Genomic DNA, 19035 nt, shown 5'->3' on the forward strand with positions numbered 1-19035 from the left:
CCCTTCTTGCCCTGTTTGAGCTGTTTTCTACTTCTCCTGTATTCTTCAAGTCTTCATCTGTTTTTAGTTGTCTAGACCTCATGTATACATCCTTTCTCATTTTGACTAGATTTTCAATTTCCCTGGTCATCTGTGGTTCCTGAATCCTGCCTTTCCTGTCTTTCCTTTTCACAAGCACACGCTTGTCCTGCACTCGAGGTCGGTGCAGGAGGTTCCCCATGTGGGTTGTCCCCTTGTCCTGAGGCGTCCTATGTTGGGAGGTGGTCCCTGAGGAGGGGGGGTCTCAATCACCATTGTGGGGGAAGGGAGGTATTTTTTAATTTTAACTTCTTTAAGATTAAAGTATCCTTTAAAAAACGATTTCTGAAGAGCAAATGTTGCTGGCTCTATCAGGCCCCACCCTGTCTCACAGCATGACAATGTATGAGACACACTTCCAGCATGACAGTGTGAGACACCTCCAGCATTTTGTTTCACTAAGTGTTGTGAAATATGGAGAGAAACACTGGCTATGCTGTTGGTGAACTACACATTGGTTTTCTCACCAGGTCCAGCACTTTTGAAAAAAAACAGAAAATTTCACCCAATATTTCTTTATTTCAATCCTTAATGATCTGGTTCTGAAGTTTAGTGGGTGTCTTTTTGTTGTGGATTCCCCCATCTGAGGTAATCGTTTCTGCATAACTTTTCAGTTCAACCATTTTATTGTATTACATACTTTGATTTGATCACCCTTCAACCACCTGTATTCATAGAAATACAAAGCAAGTTTATGTAAATGAATCTCGAAGTGCAGGAATTCCCTGCACTAAAAGACAATAGATGCCGGTTCAAGTGAAATGTTCAAGGCTGAGGTTGACAGATTGCTATCATGTATGAGTAGCAAGTTGAATGGAATAAAGGTGGACAAATGAAATTGAGATACAGATCCCTAAGGGCCTGAATGACTACTTAGTTCCAATATTCCATAGCAAGGTACCACAAAGAGAAATGTAGATAAATTGATCTATTTTAGTGGTGTTGGGTGTGGGGTACCGCGGCGCAGTGGATAGTATTTCTTACCCCAAGCCTGATATTTTCTATAATTTTATTGTCAAGTTCTCTTTCCTGAAGATTAAAACGACTGTTCAAAATGATTGTTTAAATGTTTCTGTAATGTTTAATTGTGGTGTTTTGAAGAATTCTATTATTGTTCCATGTTGATGTTGTAAGCTCTGGCTTCAAGTCCCACTCCAACGTTTGATGACCAAGGAAGGTGTGTTTGTAATGTGGCAAAATAGAGTATCAACTTGTAAATCCTTCCGACACACACGAAATGCAGGTGATAAGAATGGGAGAGATTCCATGTGATGGAAGGAAATTGAAACCTCAACCATTATCATCCATAGTGCAATACTGCAACATGCATGTAAAAGTGTATGTTGCCACAGTAACCTAGACTCCTTGAGCTGGTAGGGATCAGATTGGTGGCATTAGCATAGGGTTAATCCTATTCTGGCTGAGGTAGATTTGACCTCTTTGGCCTACCGGTTGTGGAAGTTGCGGCGCTGGCGGTCAGATTTCCCTTTAGGTAGTGAACAGAAGAAGTGGCGTTGGTTGAGAAATAAATGTTGACCAGGAAACTAGAAGATCTGCTTTGAAGAGTGCAATAGTGGCCGAGCTTCTCTGGCCTTCTGTCAGCATTTTTCTTGGCAGCGGGAGACAGCTCACAGCTCACTGGCAGTGGGATTCTCTCGTCCTGCCACTGTCAATGGGAATTCCCATAGAAGCTTCCCTTAGCTGCCAAGAAACCTGTAACAGGAAATGTGGCGAGACCAGGGAATCCTGCTGACAAGAATGGCCGGGTAATTCTGGCCAGTATCTATTGCATCAACTTGGACAGGAAAACATGATCTCAAAAGATAACAATGATTCTAATTACAATTGCAATTTATATTGGGAGAATCAGTTTAGTTTCTTAAGGGGATTACAATATCAACATGGAACAATAATAGAATTCTTCAAAACACCACAATTAAACATTACAGAAACATTTAAACAATCATTTTGAACTGTCATTTTAATCTTCAGGAAAGAAAACTTGACAATAAAATTATAGAAAATATCAACAACTGATTCTTTTAACTGTTTTCTCTTGTGTGGCTATTTAAGTTCACTTTGTTGCTGGAACCCCAGGACTAATATTTAATCCTGGAATCCTGATGCAATCTCTTTATCATTGACTGATTAATGCACTGCAGAGCACAGTCTCCCTGAACCTCATAAATAAAGGAACAATGAGGTTATCTTATCTCGAGTCTTTTCTTAATGTTATTCCCAGCAATAATTTAGTTTCTTTCTTCCCTGCTTGTAACTCCATGCAGTGGATTTAAAAGGAATGACCTTAAATACAGTTCTGTTTGCACTCTACCTCCTAAGCAGCTGCAATGGAGAACAAGGCAAATAGTGGATTAACAGTGGTACCTTTTGTAAGACTGACTAGTCTGTAAAATATGCTCATGGGAGACAAAACAAAGCCTGTAATTAGTACAGAAATATAGGCTTTCAGCATACTGTTTTGACTAATATATATTTCCTCAGCAAACCAATGATAATGAGATATTATTCCTTTGATTGAAAGTTTTGCAAATACAGTGCTGTGAAATTGATCAGATGCTGGATACAAATTTCCTCAGTCAACAGCAGCTCAGTTCCTGAAAAAAGAGGTTAATAATGGGGTGATTTAGGTGGCACTGATTAAACTGAGCAATAGTTTTCTTTTAAATTATTCTAAATACGGATAAACTAATGTACTTAAAGTGTCATTCAACTTATTTTCACTGCACTGCCAGAACAAATCAGTGCCACAACATGAGTCAATAAGGTTCTTTTCATGGGAAGATTTTATCTACACCAAATAATTAATCAGAGGATCAGTGTGCACCATGACGGAATGGGTCTTTCTCTGGCTAGCAGGATGTGACAAGTGGTGTGCCATAGGGATCAGTGCAACAGCCTCAGCTTTTCACAATTTATAGAAATGACTTAGATGAAGGGACTAAAGGTCTGGTTGCTAAATTTGCTGATGACACAAAGATAGTTGGAAAGTAAATTGTGAAGAGGAATTAAGAAGGCTACAAAGGAATGTAGATAGGTTAAATGAGTGGGCAGAGCTCTCAGCAAATGGAGCACAATATGGGCAAATGTGAAATGGTCCATTTTGACAGGAAGAACAAAAAAGAAACTTATTATCTAAATGGTGAGTATTGGTTTCCTTGTTTAAGGAAAGATGTAAATGCATTAGAAACAATTCAGAGAAGGTTTATTTGATTAATACCAGGAATGAGAAGTTTGCCTTATGAGAAAAGTTTGGATACTCTAGGCTTGTATCCACTGGAGTTTAGAAGAATAAGAGGTGACTTGATTGAGACCCTTAAGATCCTGAGGGGTATTGACAGGGTGGATATGGAGAGGATGTTTCTTCTTGTGGAAGAATCATTGCTTAAAAATAAAGAGATGAGAAGATTTTTTTTGTCTCAGAGGGTTGTCTTTGTAACTGTCTTCCTCAAAAGGCAGTGGAATCAGAGCCTTTGAATGTTTTTAAGGCAAAGCTAGATAGACTCTTGAGTAACAAGGGGTGAAAGATTACAGGGTTAGGCAGGAATATGGGGTTGAGGTTACAATCAGATCAGCCAAGATCTTGATGAATGGTGGAGCAGGCTCGAGGGCTAAGTGGTCTACTCCTGCTCTTAGTTCACATGTTCATAGGCAGTGCATTTTTTTTTTGCCATGTGCTTTTTAAATTGTCGTCCTGTCATGATATCCATTACCGACATTAGTGAGGTACAGTTGATTATTGCTACCACAGGGGTGTGACCCATGAAGTTTAATTGTGGATCTTATACTGTGCTTCCGAATTAACATTAGATGAATGTTAACAATAAAGTCCTATTGTCCTACATGTGTTCTTAATCAGCAGTGTTGGCATATACCAGCGGTATCAGTGCTTCCCTGTGAAACAAGTTAGAAAGTGTTTCAAAATTAATCGGGCAAAGGAACAAAACTTTGCCAGTACACCAGTAATAATTTTATCTAAAGCTTTATTTTGAAAGCTTCCCTATGCATGACTTAAAAACAATCACACTTTGATGGTTACTGAGGGTTGATTTTAACTAGCAGCTTGTTTGTAGCAGGTGGGAGTGTGGGGCTGGTTATAAAAGAGAGCTTGGTGTGTGGTTCAAACCATTGTTACCTCCTGACCAACTTATTTGAATTCCAGCCAAAACCATCAGGAGTAAAGTCAAGGCTGGAGGTTAGGAGCCAAAGTGTTTTTAAGGTCTCTTCCTCTTTACTGCTCATTTCAACAACATGAAGTATGCACAGTGAACACATCTTCCAATTGTCCCGTGAAGTTTCACTGTGAGTCCTACATAGATGATAAAATCTTGATTTTCATTTATTAGTAATTCAGGTATTTCCCTGGGCTATCCAAAGTAAGAGCCCCAGTAAATATGGTGGCAGAATAGTAATGAAGCAGGTGAAGTAATGCACAATGATTTTAACTCCTTTAATGTCTTGTCACCACCAGCTGGAAGTCCCACAACACCAGGTTAAAGTCCTACTAATTTATTTGACAGTAAACCTACAAACTTTCGGAAACTCTGTTCCTTCATCAGGTGTGTGGAACTTTCAATGCCGGATCTCCACATCATGACCACAGCTGGGCCAAGTTACAATTGCTCCTTTGAGCTCATGGGGACATAGAAAGTAAAACCTCAATATCATCATGTCAACATGAAAGTGTGGTTCACAATCTATTTGTGACATTAATAAAATAATTGTTTATTTGGCAAGCAAAATTGTTCCCAAAACAAGGGCCCTTAATTTGAAATTGTTCTTATCTCCTGATCAGAATTTTGTCTTCCAGCTACAAACTTGAGGTGAAAACTGGTAGATAGGGAAGAAATCTTATATACAAACAAATAATAGTTGCCAGTAAAACATTTCAGTTAAACAGAGGCCAGAAAACGTTAAACTTATTGAACATATGGTTAGCAGAATGTTTATAAGGATTTTGTTGTGTGAATATTAACACAGCAATAAAGATAATAGCCTATAACTTATCCAAAACAAGTTAAAGCTCCCAGGAATGTGCTGAAGCTATCACCATTAGCAGTTTTAGACTCATGTATGTTGTGCTACAATATAGAACAGAGTTCATTACTAAATACAAAGTTTACAAATGAATTCTTAAAATGTAACTATGTACACATTGGTGAATGATTTTGTACAGTACAGCTTTTGATCTCTGTGCTCTTTTAGGAATGCAGGCTTCAACCATGCATTAGTGCTACCCATCCAACTGTATGATTTATTTCCATTAGCCACTTTACTAATGGATGACTAATGGGCTGTGGGGTGCAAGAGTGAAAGGTCACATTAGATTTTTCGAGAATATTACAGCTCAAAATGTACTTCTCACTCATGAATCTGTTTGTGGATGACTTAAATTGAGTGCGATAGGTAAAAGACAAAACATTCCTGAAGCAAACAAATCCTTCAGCAGAACTCTTTCCTTTCTGTTTCATAGAGTATGGTACATGATGCAATGTCATTTTATAAACTAACCACATATTAGTAGTTTTTAACCATCATTTCTTGCTCAGTATTGAGGTGAAAACCTGTAAAACATCTTCTCCGGCATTAAGTGTTCTGGTGGTAATATTTATATAATAGTTGGTGTTCACTGAAACATTATAGTTTATATATTTATCCTTCATGTAACAAGAATTCATGAACATTCCTATAGTGTTAACTATTTAAAAAATATCTTTTGTAAAAGTGTCCTTTTAATAGCTCACTATTTAATTTAGAACAACAACTTGCATTTTTTGAACCTTGGATGCTGTGGTACATACATACCAAACAACATGGGAAAGGAACCATCAGCTGTTCCTATATAATGACATATTTCACATTTTACTGAAGGGACTAACATTTTCTGGCAAACTGGTAATTAATACATTGGCCTTTACTGCAAGGGGATTGGAGTGCAGGAATGAAGAAGTCCTGCTACAATTGTACAGGGTTTTAGTGAGTCCGCATCTGCAATATTGGGCCTGATTTTCCCGCAACTTTTCTGGAGGATCTGGTCAGGAGAATTGCATCGTCAGCCTTTTCCCGGGATTTGAGCATGTGCCAGGAATGCATGCACATCTCCCAGAGCCAGAGAACAGTCAGAGTCCAAACCACACTGGAAACCAGTGGGAGGACTGGAAAGTCATTTGAATCTTTTTAAAATATGTTTTACACGTGATTATTGGGAACTTGCTGGGCCTGACTGAATCTCCCACCCCACCAGGAGTACTTAATTCTGGCGGGGTTCAGACTTGCTTCCCACATTTGGGGAATGAGTGGGAGACCCCATCGGAATGAAGGGGGAGGGCAATCGGGGCCCCCCAGAGTGTCGGGCGGTATGGGGGTGGTGACCCATGGGTATGGGCATCCTGGCAGTGCCAGTCTGTGCCTCCTGCAACTGCCCAAAGGGCAAAGCGCCCATGCCCAGGGGGCACCTTGGTACTGCCAACCAGGCATCAGGCAGAGCCAAGGGGCTGGGGCTTATTTTGGGTGGAGTCTAGGGGCAATCAGTGGGGGTGGGGGGCCCCGCTGTCACTCTACATGGCAATCAGTCTAAGCTGGAGGGAGGCCAGTGATCAGGGCAGGCTGGGGGTAGGCTGGTGGTCTGCCAGGGAGGGGGGAAGCCTGCCTCCTGGGAGAGGGGGACTGACCCTGAGGATATAAGCAGGGTGGGGTCCGCCGTGGTGAGGGGGTGGGGGGATTGCCACAGCTGGGTGCGGGGGGCTCAACATCGGGGCACTCCGAGACAGGGGGGTCAGGGCTGGCCTGGGAATTGTTGTGGGGGTCACAATTGGGTCATGGGGGGGTGTTGGAGAGGCAGCAGTGCGGGGGTCCTGGGCTGGGCTGGCCAACGATTGAACTGGCCGGATAACTGGGAGACTGACAAATTGGGACCACTTGCACATGCAGAGAGTTCCAGAGCTGACAGACTCAAGGGCGAATAGGCTCCAACCCTAGGTTTTTAATGAGATTCCGGACTGGGACCTGTGCAGTGCACAGAGTAGGGAGATTCAGGTCTGAATATGCAGTGATAAAACAATCGTGATCCAGAACAGTTTTCCCACCAATTCAGCACTTTTGGGAGGATCCCCCCCCCCCCAGTTGTGTGCAATTTTGTGGTCTCCACATTTACGAAAGGATAGATTTGCAATGGAAGCATTGCTGAAGACTCACTAAATTGGACCCTGGGATGAAGGGATTGCCGTTTAATGAGAGACTGTGCAAATTGTATTTATATTCAGAAGAATAAGAGGTGATTTCTTTGAAACATACAAGACTCTGAAAGGGTTTGATAGGGGAGACACTGAGAGATTGTTTCTGCTGTTCAGGGGCTCTGAAACACAAGGACACAGTCTCAGGAAAAGAGAGTGACCATTTAGGATTGAGATGAGGAGAAATTACTTCACTTAAAGGGTTGTAAATCTTTGGAATTCTCCACCCCCAGGAGAATTGAATACTTTTAAGTTTGGGAGGGACAGATTTTTTTGGTCTCTCAGGGAATTAAAAGAAGGAAAGTGGACAGGAAAATGGAGCTGAAACCCAAGATCCAGTATTGAAAGGTAGAGGGTCATGTGGTCTCCTACTGAAAGAGAAAATGCTGGAAAATGTCAGCAGCTCTGGCAGCCTCTGTACGGAGAGGAAAGAGTTGCCATTTTGAGTCCAGATGACCCTTTGTCAAAGATATGGGCCATGTGAGCGACTGCTGCTCCTATTTCTCGTGTTCTTATAACTGGACCCTGCCCCTCCTTCCACCCACTTTACTGCCTGTTCTCCAAATGGGAAATCTCTCCTATTTTATTATCAGGGCACCCTATCCAAAATTGATAAAAGGACCCTTTTATGGCTCGGCCTTCTGTAGTTAAACATTTGCTGGAGTTTTACAGCGTCGGAGTTTCCCAGTTTGTGAGATGACCTACTATCGGCAAAAAGAAAATTTTGCCTCTACATGGCTCAGCTGATAGCACTTGAGTTAGAGGAGATCAAGTCTCAATCTAGAGGCTTCTTAAATTATTTATTACTGTCACAAGTAGGCTTGCCATTAAGTTACTGTGAAAATCCTCCCCCAGCACCTGTTTGGGTAGACTGAGGGAGAATTTAGCATAACAAGCCAGCATGTCTTTCAGACTGTGGGAGGAAACCAGATCACTTGGAGGAAACCCAAGCAGACACATGGGGAACTTGCAGATTCCACACAGACACTGACCAAGCTGGGAATCAAACCAGGGTTTCTGGCACTGTGAGGCAAGACTACTTACCACTGTGCCACTAAACATCACATTTAGGGTGACACCACAATGGAGGCTGAGGGAATGCTGATCCACCAGAGGTGTCACCTTCTGGATGAAATAGTAAACATAACTATCCTCTCCAGTTGATGTGAAAGATCTCATGCGCCATTTCAAAGAAGAGCGGGGGGAGTTCTGCATATATTTAATGCCTCAACCAACACCAGTAAAATACTTATCAGCATCACATGGCTGTTTGTAGGACATTGCTGTGAAAAAATTGGCTGCCATATTTCCCACATTGCAACAGTGACTACATTTCAAATGTACTTTATTAGTTGTAAAATGTTCTCTGAAATCCTACAGCTGTGAAAGGTACCATTCCTGTTCTTTTTATTGCTTGGTAATGTTGCGGTGCATGTCCTACTGCTTTTTATTCCACTTCATCTGGCCACACTCACATAGCTATTTGCCCAGTCCCTTGACTCTAATATTGCCATCATTCACTCTCAAGAACAAAAATTGCTAAGTTGTGGTGCCTCTGTGCTGTTTGAAATTCAAACATTATAAATAGGCAAAATATTTTTAGATGAAGAAAAATAAAGACTGAGGCAATGGTAGAATGCTTCAACAAACTGTGTTATGGATGTCAGATCACCTGTTAATAGAAAGAAAGCCCATAAAGATGTTATTTTTAGCCTGTGACTTGTGCTAGTTTTCCATGTTCACATTGACTTGGCCCACCACATGTGGGGGAAATAAAAATCTTGTATAGGAAGGAAATGAAGACAAAAGTAACTCAACCATGGGTCCTTTTTATATGTCTCCTTGCGACCAATTTAAGTATTGGCTAAGGGCCAGATCCCCTGCCTACCTCTTTAATGGCTGGTTATTGTATGCTGGGAAAGGAAAGAATTGTAATGCGTTCATACTTTGGGAAGGAGAACAACAGTTTATCCAGCCAACCTTTGCAAGCCATATATTGATCTCCCTGCTGATCTTTGAAACTGATAACACCATATTTCCTCTCCTATTATAAACCTGCCTTGACTTTCTGTTCCATCATTCTCTGCTGCACAATTATATTTTGATCTTACCAAATATTGTTTGCTAACTACTTTGGACACCACAGTTTAAACTTGCCCTTTGCCTGACAGTGGAACTGCCCTGGATCCAAATGCTTAATATCTGTGAAAATCCTAACTACCATCATTAATTCTTCCTACACACTCTGCCAAATAGAACAACAGAAAAATTAAGCCAATATAAATAAATAGTGGAAACAGCTATTCCAGTTCTCATAACTGAACCATAACAAGCCTTCATCTTATATTTCCAAAGTAAAATCAAAATAATTTGACGTGAAGTTAATTTAATCAACCTATAAGTTGTTATAGCACATATTTCAAAGAATCGCCTATTGTGAGCGTATCATTAACAGAAATTTGTTTGCACCCAACAGATTAGTATTTGGATATTGTAAAATGTTTAATTTGTAACATTTAAAAAATAACATCATTTTATAAGATAGACCAGTCCTAAGGACCTTATTTTAAAGTAATACTGTGATATTTTAATTTTATATGATTGAAATTGCAAATTAATACAATATTTGGATGGAAAAGCTTTGTCCTTGAAGCATGAAGCTTGAGGCAGTCCAAGTACTTTACGAAAAATGTATGCTCCATAAGCAAAGAAGTTTTTAATAATGGTTGCATACTTCACCATTAGCACTATTTTCTACATATATAATACTGTCACTTTCTTTTGAGAACATTTTAACCCCAGGGTTACTTCTCTGGCTGCAGCCTATTGATTCCTTTTGTGTTAGATTGTCAATACTATGAAATGATTTTGAGGGGAAAAAGCCCATCCACTTCAGATGTGATGCCTCCTGCATTACCTAAACTACAGCAGAACAATGATGGACAACAGAGCTTTTCTCCTCTCTGCCAATTCATTCCCCATGGCAACAAGGATAAGAACGCTTGTCTGGAAGAGCTTCAAGCTGAGGTCTGGGATAATAAAAAATGGAATAACATCACAACAATTACACTGATGAGTGAGAGAGGCCACAGATGCATTCAGACACCCACAACACTGTAGGTTTGATGCATTTAGTGTTTTGCTCAGTGTCTCTTGTATGTTGAGAGCAGGTAAATAGAGATTTTCAAGTGAAACGTGTAAGAGATATAATGTGAGTGGCAGCATGCAACCTTGGTTGGTTGATAAGTATACAGGCAGTTTTCAAATATATTGCCATCCACTTCTCCTAATTTAAGACAACCTTTGCTTGGCACTTCATCATCATCTGAACCTTATGTGATTACCACTGCAGATAAGAATATGTCCAATACAAGTTGTCAATCTAAATGTATCAATTTCCATAAATGGGAATAATATCCCCTTTTTACCTTAAAGTTTGCCAAAGCTTTGTCGTGTGGAGTTGGCATTTATTAAGAAGCTATTTAAAATGTATAACAATAATTGAAAATGGCGTATTTCATTTTCATGGGCTGGAAAAATAACTTATTTTCCCATATTAGAGTTCCTAACAGGAAGCTTCATGAGTTAGAATTCTTATCATGAAAGGCTATTCACTATTGTGCATGCTTAGAACAGTCAGGCCTAATCACTTTGTATTGTTTCACAATATTGTTATCAAGCATAGATAGTGGTGCTAGATTAATTTGTGATCTGGTTATAGATTGTATTTTCTCTGATAATCTGATCTGTAAGAACATTTCATTTTGTGCCAGTTGCAACTATTCTGCCCCTTGTTCTCCCTTAAAGAACATTTTCACATCCACCCCAACTCCCACAGTACCAAAAGTAGGTACAGTATCCTAAATGTGGTCAGACCAAGAAATCTGCATATGGATAGAATGGTCTCCTACACATCTGCTGAATGGTTCTATTAATGCAACCCAATACACTGTTTTCTTGGCTCTATTATGATGTTTTCCTCTTCTCTCCATATAACCATGAGGGGGTTGTGGTGTACTGGCCATGAGAAAGGTTAAAATAAAGCTACAAGCTCCTAGCTTAAGTTTACCTAATTACTCAGGTTGGTTTTATGTAAGAGCACTGTAGACTTAGGGGTGAACTGACAAAAGATATATTAAATAATGAAAAAGCTGGATTATGTGCCAATCGCTAGATTATTTCTAGTTGACAGTTTGGGGAATAATCAAAGAACATATATTTTAACTACCCCCAAGAGTTTTCCCAGAGAATAGTGAGACTCAGGTGACACTTCAGTTTATGCAGTGAGTGCAACCTCTCAGCACACCTCCAAAGTGTGAGCTGGTTGTTGGTGGCAGAGATCGCATCATATTAAAAGGCAAGTGGATTAACAGTTAACTATTGCATGGTTAATCTGAACTTCTGCTCCAGGTTCAATCATCTGAAAGGGTTGGAAGGGAAGTTACCAAGAATTTACTTGCTAATTCATGCTGTTTCTTTAACTTCTGGTTTGTTAGCCTCTCTGAGAGATGACATGGCTGTGAGGTGTTGGAAGTATCCTGTCATGAGGCTCCAGTAGCCAGGCACCAATAGCATTGCTTGCCTCTGGAGTCTAAACCTTGGGATAAGAGGGGAAGATACAGTTAAGCAAGTTTCTGGGTGAAACTGACTAATCGAACAGGGGAAGAAACCAACACAGTCCCATCTGCTTCTTACCTATATGTTGACTTTCATATAGCTTACTTACATAACTGCAGATCAGAGAGTGATTACAGTAATGAGGGGACTCTTCAACTCAGTTGCAATGTTAAGTAGGAATAAGTTCCCTTTATTTCAGAATCAGCATTATCTAGTTCATAGCAGAATTCTTGGACACTTTAAATAATGTTGTCAAATGTTTTTGATGTTTACTAAGGTATAAGCAGCTGAAAGTATTTCCCTTCAACTGGAGAGATGGTGGGGTAATGGTATGTCACTAGACTGGTAATCCAGAAAACGAGGCAACAGAATCATAGAATCCTGCTGTACAGAAGGAGGCTATTCGGCCCTTTGAGTGTACACTGACCACAATCCCACCCAGGCCCTATCCCCACAACACTATGCCCTTATGCTATCTAGCCCCCCTGACACTAAGGGACAATTTAGCTTGGTCAATTCCACCTAACCAACATAGCTTTGGACTGTGGGAGGAAACCAGAACACCCAGAGGAAACCCACTCAGACACGCAGAGAATGTGCAAACTCCACATAGACAGTGAACCAAGCCGAGAATCGAACTCGGATCCCTGGTGCTGTGAGGCAGCAGTGCTGACCGCTGTGGCATGTGCCGGGAATAGGAAACTTAAAACTGAATTAATAAAATTTGAAATTGAAAGCTAGTCTTTATAATGGTGACCGTGAAACTATCAATTGTCATAAAAACCAATCTGGTTCACTACAGACTAATGTCCTGTAGGGAAGGAAATTTGCCACCCTTATCTGGTCAGACCTATTTGTGACTTCAGACCCACAGCAATGTGGCTGACTCTAACTGCCATTGGTAAACTATTTAGCTGAAGGGCAATTAGGAATGGATGAGTGCTCACAACCCAAGTAAGAATTTAAAAAAATACATATTTTACATTTGTCTGCTAGTTTATTAAAACTCAGTTTTTTACAACGTAAGAAAAAATAAATAACAAGACTTGTGAAATAAGTCATATCCCGTAATTTAACACAAAACAAAATATTGGGATTCTGAAAATCTGGAACGAACTGAGAAAGTGCTGAAAAAGCTCAGCAGGTCTAGCAGCATCTGTGGAGAGAGAGAATCAGAGTTAACATGAGCAGCTTGGTTTAGTTATTTATTTACTGCGTAATTAATCAATCAAAGAGAATATATGAAACAAAGGGGTTTAATTTTTTGTGTAATTCTCAGAATTCTAACCCTACATAAAACCCACTTAAAATCCTACATAAAAAAAATGGCCATTAAACAGACAATTGAAATGTTTACAAACAGATTACATACTTCTTAACTTACCATTCCAATCTACAAAATTTTACAGAAGCGATCTTGAGTGTAAGATGATTGTGATTGATACAACTGGTTTGCAGTTTCTGGAAAACTAGAATGTAATGTTAAATTATAGTCGCTAGAACATGGCAAATCCCACACCATTTAATAAAGAAACAGAGCTTGATATATTCCATCACCATTAACTAATGATCCTAATCATAAATAGACTGAATCATGGAATGTGATTCTCAAAACACTTGTAAAGTTCCTCACATCTGAAAGTAAAGATTAAATTTGAGCTGTTCAGTCACAGTGGCTCTGACAGCATTATGTAACACATTCCTTTTCTGTTAAAAGTTGTCAACATCCAGTACAACATTATCTTTCTCTTTTATCCTCTTCCATACATCAATAAAAAGGAGTTGTAAAAGTTAGTTGTTGTTTGATTATTCCTCAGTGTCTTTGTAATATTGAAGATAGGGCAATGGAATGAATCTCATGATCTGCACATGTTGTGTAATGTTTACTATAATTAGTACTGTGGAGCTTGGATAGGAGCTGTCTTAATTTAGATTCTGACAGCTACAGAAAAGAGGGCTGATTTGGGCAATGAGTTTGGAAAGTTCATTGATAATATGTGGCAAATTGGTTCATAAACAAAAACTAGTTTGTTCTCTATACCATTTAATGGTTCACCAGTCTTCAACTATCAAATGTTTCATATCTATTTCAAAGATTTCCCTATAATAAATGTTACATTTAACGATCTATGGTTTTCAGGCAGATCTCATGATAAAGATTATTGTTAAGTCACTAGATTGCCAATATTCTGCGCATTTCTACTATTGCATCAAGCTGACAAAAATATTGGCTGGAGTTCTTCAACCTCACACAAAATTCTCTGGTCCCACTACAGTGAACGAGAGATTTGGCTGAGCACCAGACAGCGGTGGCAGGGAATGAATGGCTGGAGAATTCCAGCTGTTATTAAAGCCTCACTAATTTCAGTTCCCATCGTAAATTTTCTGTGAGGGATAGTATGAAGTGAAAAGATACCGGGACAAGTGCAATTGAACTTGAACATTTCCTGCTCAAAGCTGTTTATCAAATTTTATTCTTCCCTCAAGCTTTTCAAATGTATGCAGTAAATAAAAACTGAATATTCCAGCATGTTTAAAAATGATGGTATAGTGCGAGAATCTGAGGACAAAAAATTGCACAATTATGAAACAGATACTTTATATTTTACTTCATGGAGAAAGAGATGAGAAAGTTTCTTAAACTCGATATCAAGGCCAAGATTTTTGAGGAGTCATGGAAACTCCATAGATCTTCCAATTAAGGATCTGAGGACAGCTAAGTTGTCCTTCCAGCAATAGGGGCAGGATTGCAACAATGTCATTAGCTCTGCCTCTCAATTCCCACCTCCGACATGAAAATCTGGTCACTGGAAATTCCTCAGCTCTCTGCATCTGGTCTGGGAGAAACTCCTTCAAATGGCAAGATCTTCATTTTGAGGGAAAGGATCAGGATGGATCAGGTTCTGCCTCCAGGTGCAGATTGGAGGTGACCACTGGGGCTGACAAATGCCAATGCAAGCTATTTAAAAGAGTCTCTGGGTCTCTGTCCCTATTATTTGCTCAGATTTTAGGCCCTCTGGGACTCATGCATCACATCCCCTTATCTCCCAGGTTAGGCTTGGATCAAAAAGTCCTTTTCTCAAATCCCACTTTCATCAGTAGAGAAAAGTGAGTGGGGTATGACACATACATAAAGGAAATCCTAAGTCAGTGCTGACCGACACAAACTTTCCATATTTTCACTGCAGTAAGATCCTTAACCCAAGTGGGGAGTTACAAATTTTTAGAGTAAATGTAAATGTTCTTGAAGGTCAGAGAAGATCTCTGGAACTGTTAAGCTGTGAAGTTATTTAAAAAAAAATAAATTGGCTGCCTGTATCAGAGGTAAAAAAAAAACGATCTAGCAGTTACGTTAGTTGTCGATGACATTATTCTAAGGATTATCATCATGCCCTTTTAATGCTTGTCTGCTTTCTACAATCTATAATTGTTCCAGCAGGGGGTCCTAAGTTCAGAGTTTGAAGCTCAAAGATGTTGTTGTAGGATTATCTGTCTCTAATGTGGGGTTATGAATGCAAGTCTATTTGTCTTTTTCTAGGGGTTTAAATTTTTGTGGAGATATAAATGTCTTGAATGATCGTTTATAAATGGGAGTATTTTTTGAGCATAGTGAAGACTATAATGGATATTCAGAACTTTATTGTGTTTCATCTCAACATAGCTCTTGAGATCTGCCTGCAGGGAATACTGGATGAGGTGTACAGAGCATGCAAGCAAAAATGGTGGTGGATGCATTGGCATGAGTTGGCATTAAGTTGTCAGTGGGGGCTAGAATGGACCATGGGAGTGTGGAGGATGGGGCCATGCATAGGCAATTTTGGGGCATGGGGAGTGGAGGAGGGTGAGGAGCTGCGATGACTAAATACTAGAGGACCTAAAATATGAACACACAACTGGGACAAAGTCTCAGCAAAATTCGGCAGCTTTTAAATAGCCTGCCTCTGTGCGTGGCAGCCCCATCACCACCTGTGACCTGAATCCATCCCACACCCATCCCCTTGGAATCAAGGTGTTTCTCCCAACGAGAGTACGGAGAGCTGGGAAATTTCCAAGGATTGGATTTTCATATTGGAGGTGGGAATGAAGAGGTGAGACTATCCACACTATTGCATTGCTTCCTGTGTTGCTAGGCTAACAGAGAGCAAAATGTTGCTGTTCCCTGAGTTTTAGTTGACATGGGGACAGTTCTGCTGCCTGGGGTGGGAACAGAGGCAGGCAGATTTGGGGCAGGCAGGTTAAAGGGACCATCTCCAACCTACCCCCATGTGGGATGGGAGGAGAATCCTTCACAGAGATTTTGATTGTTTGAGGCCCACCAACAAATATGAAACTTGTCATTAAATATCACTTTATTACCCTACCAAACATCTCAAATCACTACACAAACAACTGCCCTTTAATGTTATCATTTTAATTTTTGAAATGAGTCCTAATGGTGAATGGCCCATTTTCCTTTCTGGTTGACACTTCCCAGGGAGTGAACAAGGATGATCTTACCAGGATTTGGCAGAGTGTTGATTCCAACGGGAAAAAACAGGACTGATCGGTTTTCTCTGCGGATCTTCCCACACTGTCACAAAACACTATTATACAGGGAGCGGGGCCTAAACACGCTGGCAAAGCCTGGCTGCACTGAGATCAGGGCACCATCTTTAAACAATGCCCTGATCTGAACATGAATAAACCTCTCCCCCCCACTGTTCATCCCATCTTGATCAGGACCAGCATAACATCCCCCACCAACACAGCCCTAATTGGAATCAGCATTCGCGCACCCCCCACCCTATCCCTGATCAGAGTCGGCACTCAAAGCACTCAACCACCAACCCCATCCCCCCTCGCCCCCAATCAAAGTCAGCATTCACCTGGCCCGCCCCCTGATTGGAATCAGCACTCACTCCCACCACCCCTGTGATTGGAGTTGGCACTCACACCGTCCCCACCACCCCCCAATTCCCCTGATTGGAGTCAGCACTCATTCCCCACCGCCCCCGTGTTCAGAGTCAGCATTCAACTCCCCCCCGTCAGAGTCAATCCTGTACCCCGCAGGTCAAAGTCAGCATTCTAATCCCCACAACGGTGAATGTCACCCCCCTTTCCCCCCAGACATTGGACCTCTTTCCCCCTAACCTCCCACCCACACAGTCAGTGCCACCCCTCCTTTCCCTGAACATCTGACCAACTCTCCACCAACCCCCACCCTCAGAGTCAGTGCTGGCCACCCCCACTTCCCATCTGTTGTAAACTGTACTGATTGTGCGAATGTATGTCAGAGGGTCAATGTCTGCTGGAGTGGCGGGAGGGGGGGTATTTAAAATATGGAAATCTATTAAAATGTGTGTAAATCCGGTTCACACCCAATGTGTCAACAGCAAGGGGCAGCGAGGTCCGTGACTTCCAGATTTTCCACACCTTGAGCTCATGCCAGGAATCTTGCAGATGGACAAAGTGGGCTCAAGATTCTGGCCATTGTCTTTCAGGTATGATCTCAACACCCCTATCTTTCAGTATGATCCGCCTGCTTTGCTGAATAGACAGTGTGCACTGAACACCAAGCAGTGGCAACAGCATAATATTAACTACTGTAGGGGTGACAGTGGTGTAGTGACATTGTCGCTGGGCTAGTCAGGGACCCCAACTGCTGTTCTAGGGACCCAGATTCAAACACCACCATGGCAGATGGTGAAATTTGAAATCAATTGAAACAAATTCTGGAATTAGAAATCAAATGATGAAGTCATTGTTGATTGTCATAAAAATCCATCTGGTTCACTAATGTCCTTTAGAGACGGAAATGCCCTCAGGGATGGACAATAAATGGATATATTTCATATTTTAGTGGAATTCTCAGCTGTGTGTTACCATTTGGGGGGTAGTTATTTTTAGCAGTTGCAACATTGACAATAAGGTGGCAATATCATTATGGCTGCGGGTTTCCCAGCATGCATTGCCTGACTACAAGATGGTGAATATTGTGAGGCGAGCTGAGTAAATATGGAACTCAAGCCTCCCTCAAAGAGGCAAAGCAGGGCTCCAAGTGGATCTCGAGTCGGTGGACAAGACTCCTGTCACCTGTTAATTGTCTCTCGACCTAACCTGAGCATTTCCAGCATTTTTTAACATCCTTCTGATGTAATAAATCTGCTCATTTAGGTAAAATGTTCATCGTTACACGAAAATCCATACAGCAAACCTGGAGTCATGTAGCTCATCGGGGGGAGAAACAAAACAGCACTGCCAAGAATAGACTGAAAGCAGCATCCATACAACATCTCTACATGCATCCTTCAATTCCATCTGTCTGGATAATGGGATGATGTTAGCTGCTGTTCCCCAGAATGACCAATGTATTTATACAGTGAGAAGTCTCACAAAACCAGGTTAAAGTTCAACAGGTTTATTTGGAATCATGAGCTTTTGGAGTGCTGCTCCTTCATTGGTAAGTGATGAAGCAGCGCTCTGAAAGCTCATGATTCCAAATGCAGAGCCACATGTAGGGACATTCTGCAGCAGAGCAACTGTGGGGCCACTGTTGTGTGAAGTGTTCTCCCTGTAATGCCCCATGACATGTCAGCAGGTTTCAAGAACAGATTGATGACAGCTGATACACAGGGCCGTGATGTATATCACCATAAATGGTTGGAGAAGAGGTGGAACCCCACAACATTCCTATGTGGGAGGCCTGATGCAATTTAAGTGCACTCAGGCACTTCACCGACCTGCATTGAGGCTCCCGCATGATTAAGGCCCCTATACGTTGCAAAGTGCGTGTCTCTGAGAGCTGCCAACTATTCAGAGGCTGAAAATGGCCCCCCAGCATCAACAACCTGTGAGTGTGGCTGCTGTTTGCAATGCTCCGAGACGGAGCCTGAGGATCAATGTTAGATCCCTGGACACAGGTGAGTGGGGCGGGAAGGGGGTTCACAAGGAGAGATTCACTGGGAGATGGGGAGGGTGGTTGGAGACAAGGATCGCTTTCAGCAGCTCCCCTTCTCAATGCTGGATCCAGTGATTGGCACAGTGTGCCTGTCAACAAGGACCCTGCACCTCCCGCTGAGGCCAAAGGCAAACCTGACATTGTTTACTGGAC

The sequence above is a fragment of the Carcharhinus amblyrhynchos genome, chromosome 14, assembly GCF_965287045.1.
Source record: "Carcharhinus amblyrhynchos chromosome 14, sCarAmb.v2.hapA, whole genome shotgun sequence".
In the NCBI taxonomy this organism is placed as follows: Eukaryota; Metazoa; Chordata; class Chondrichthyes; order Carcharhiniformes; family Carcharhinidae; genus Carcharhinus; species Carcharhinus amblyrhynchos.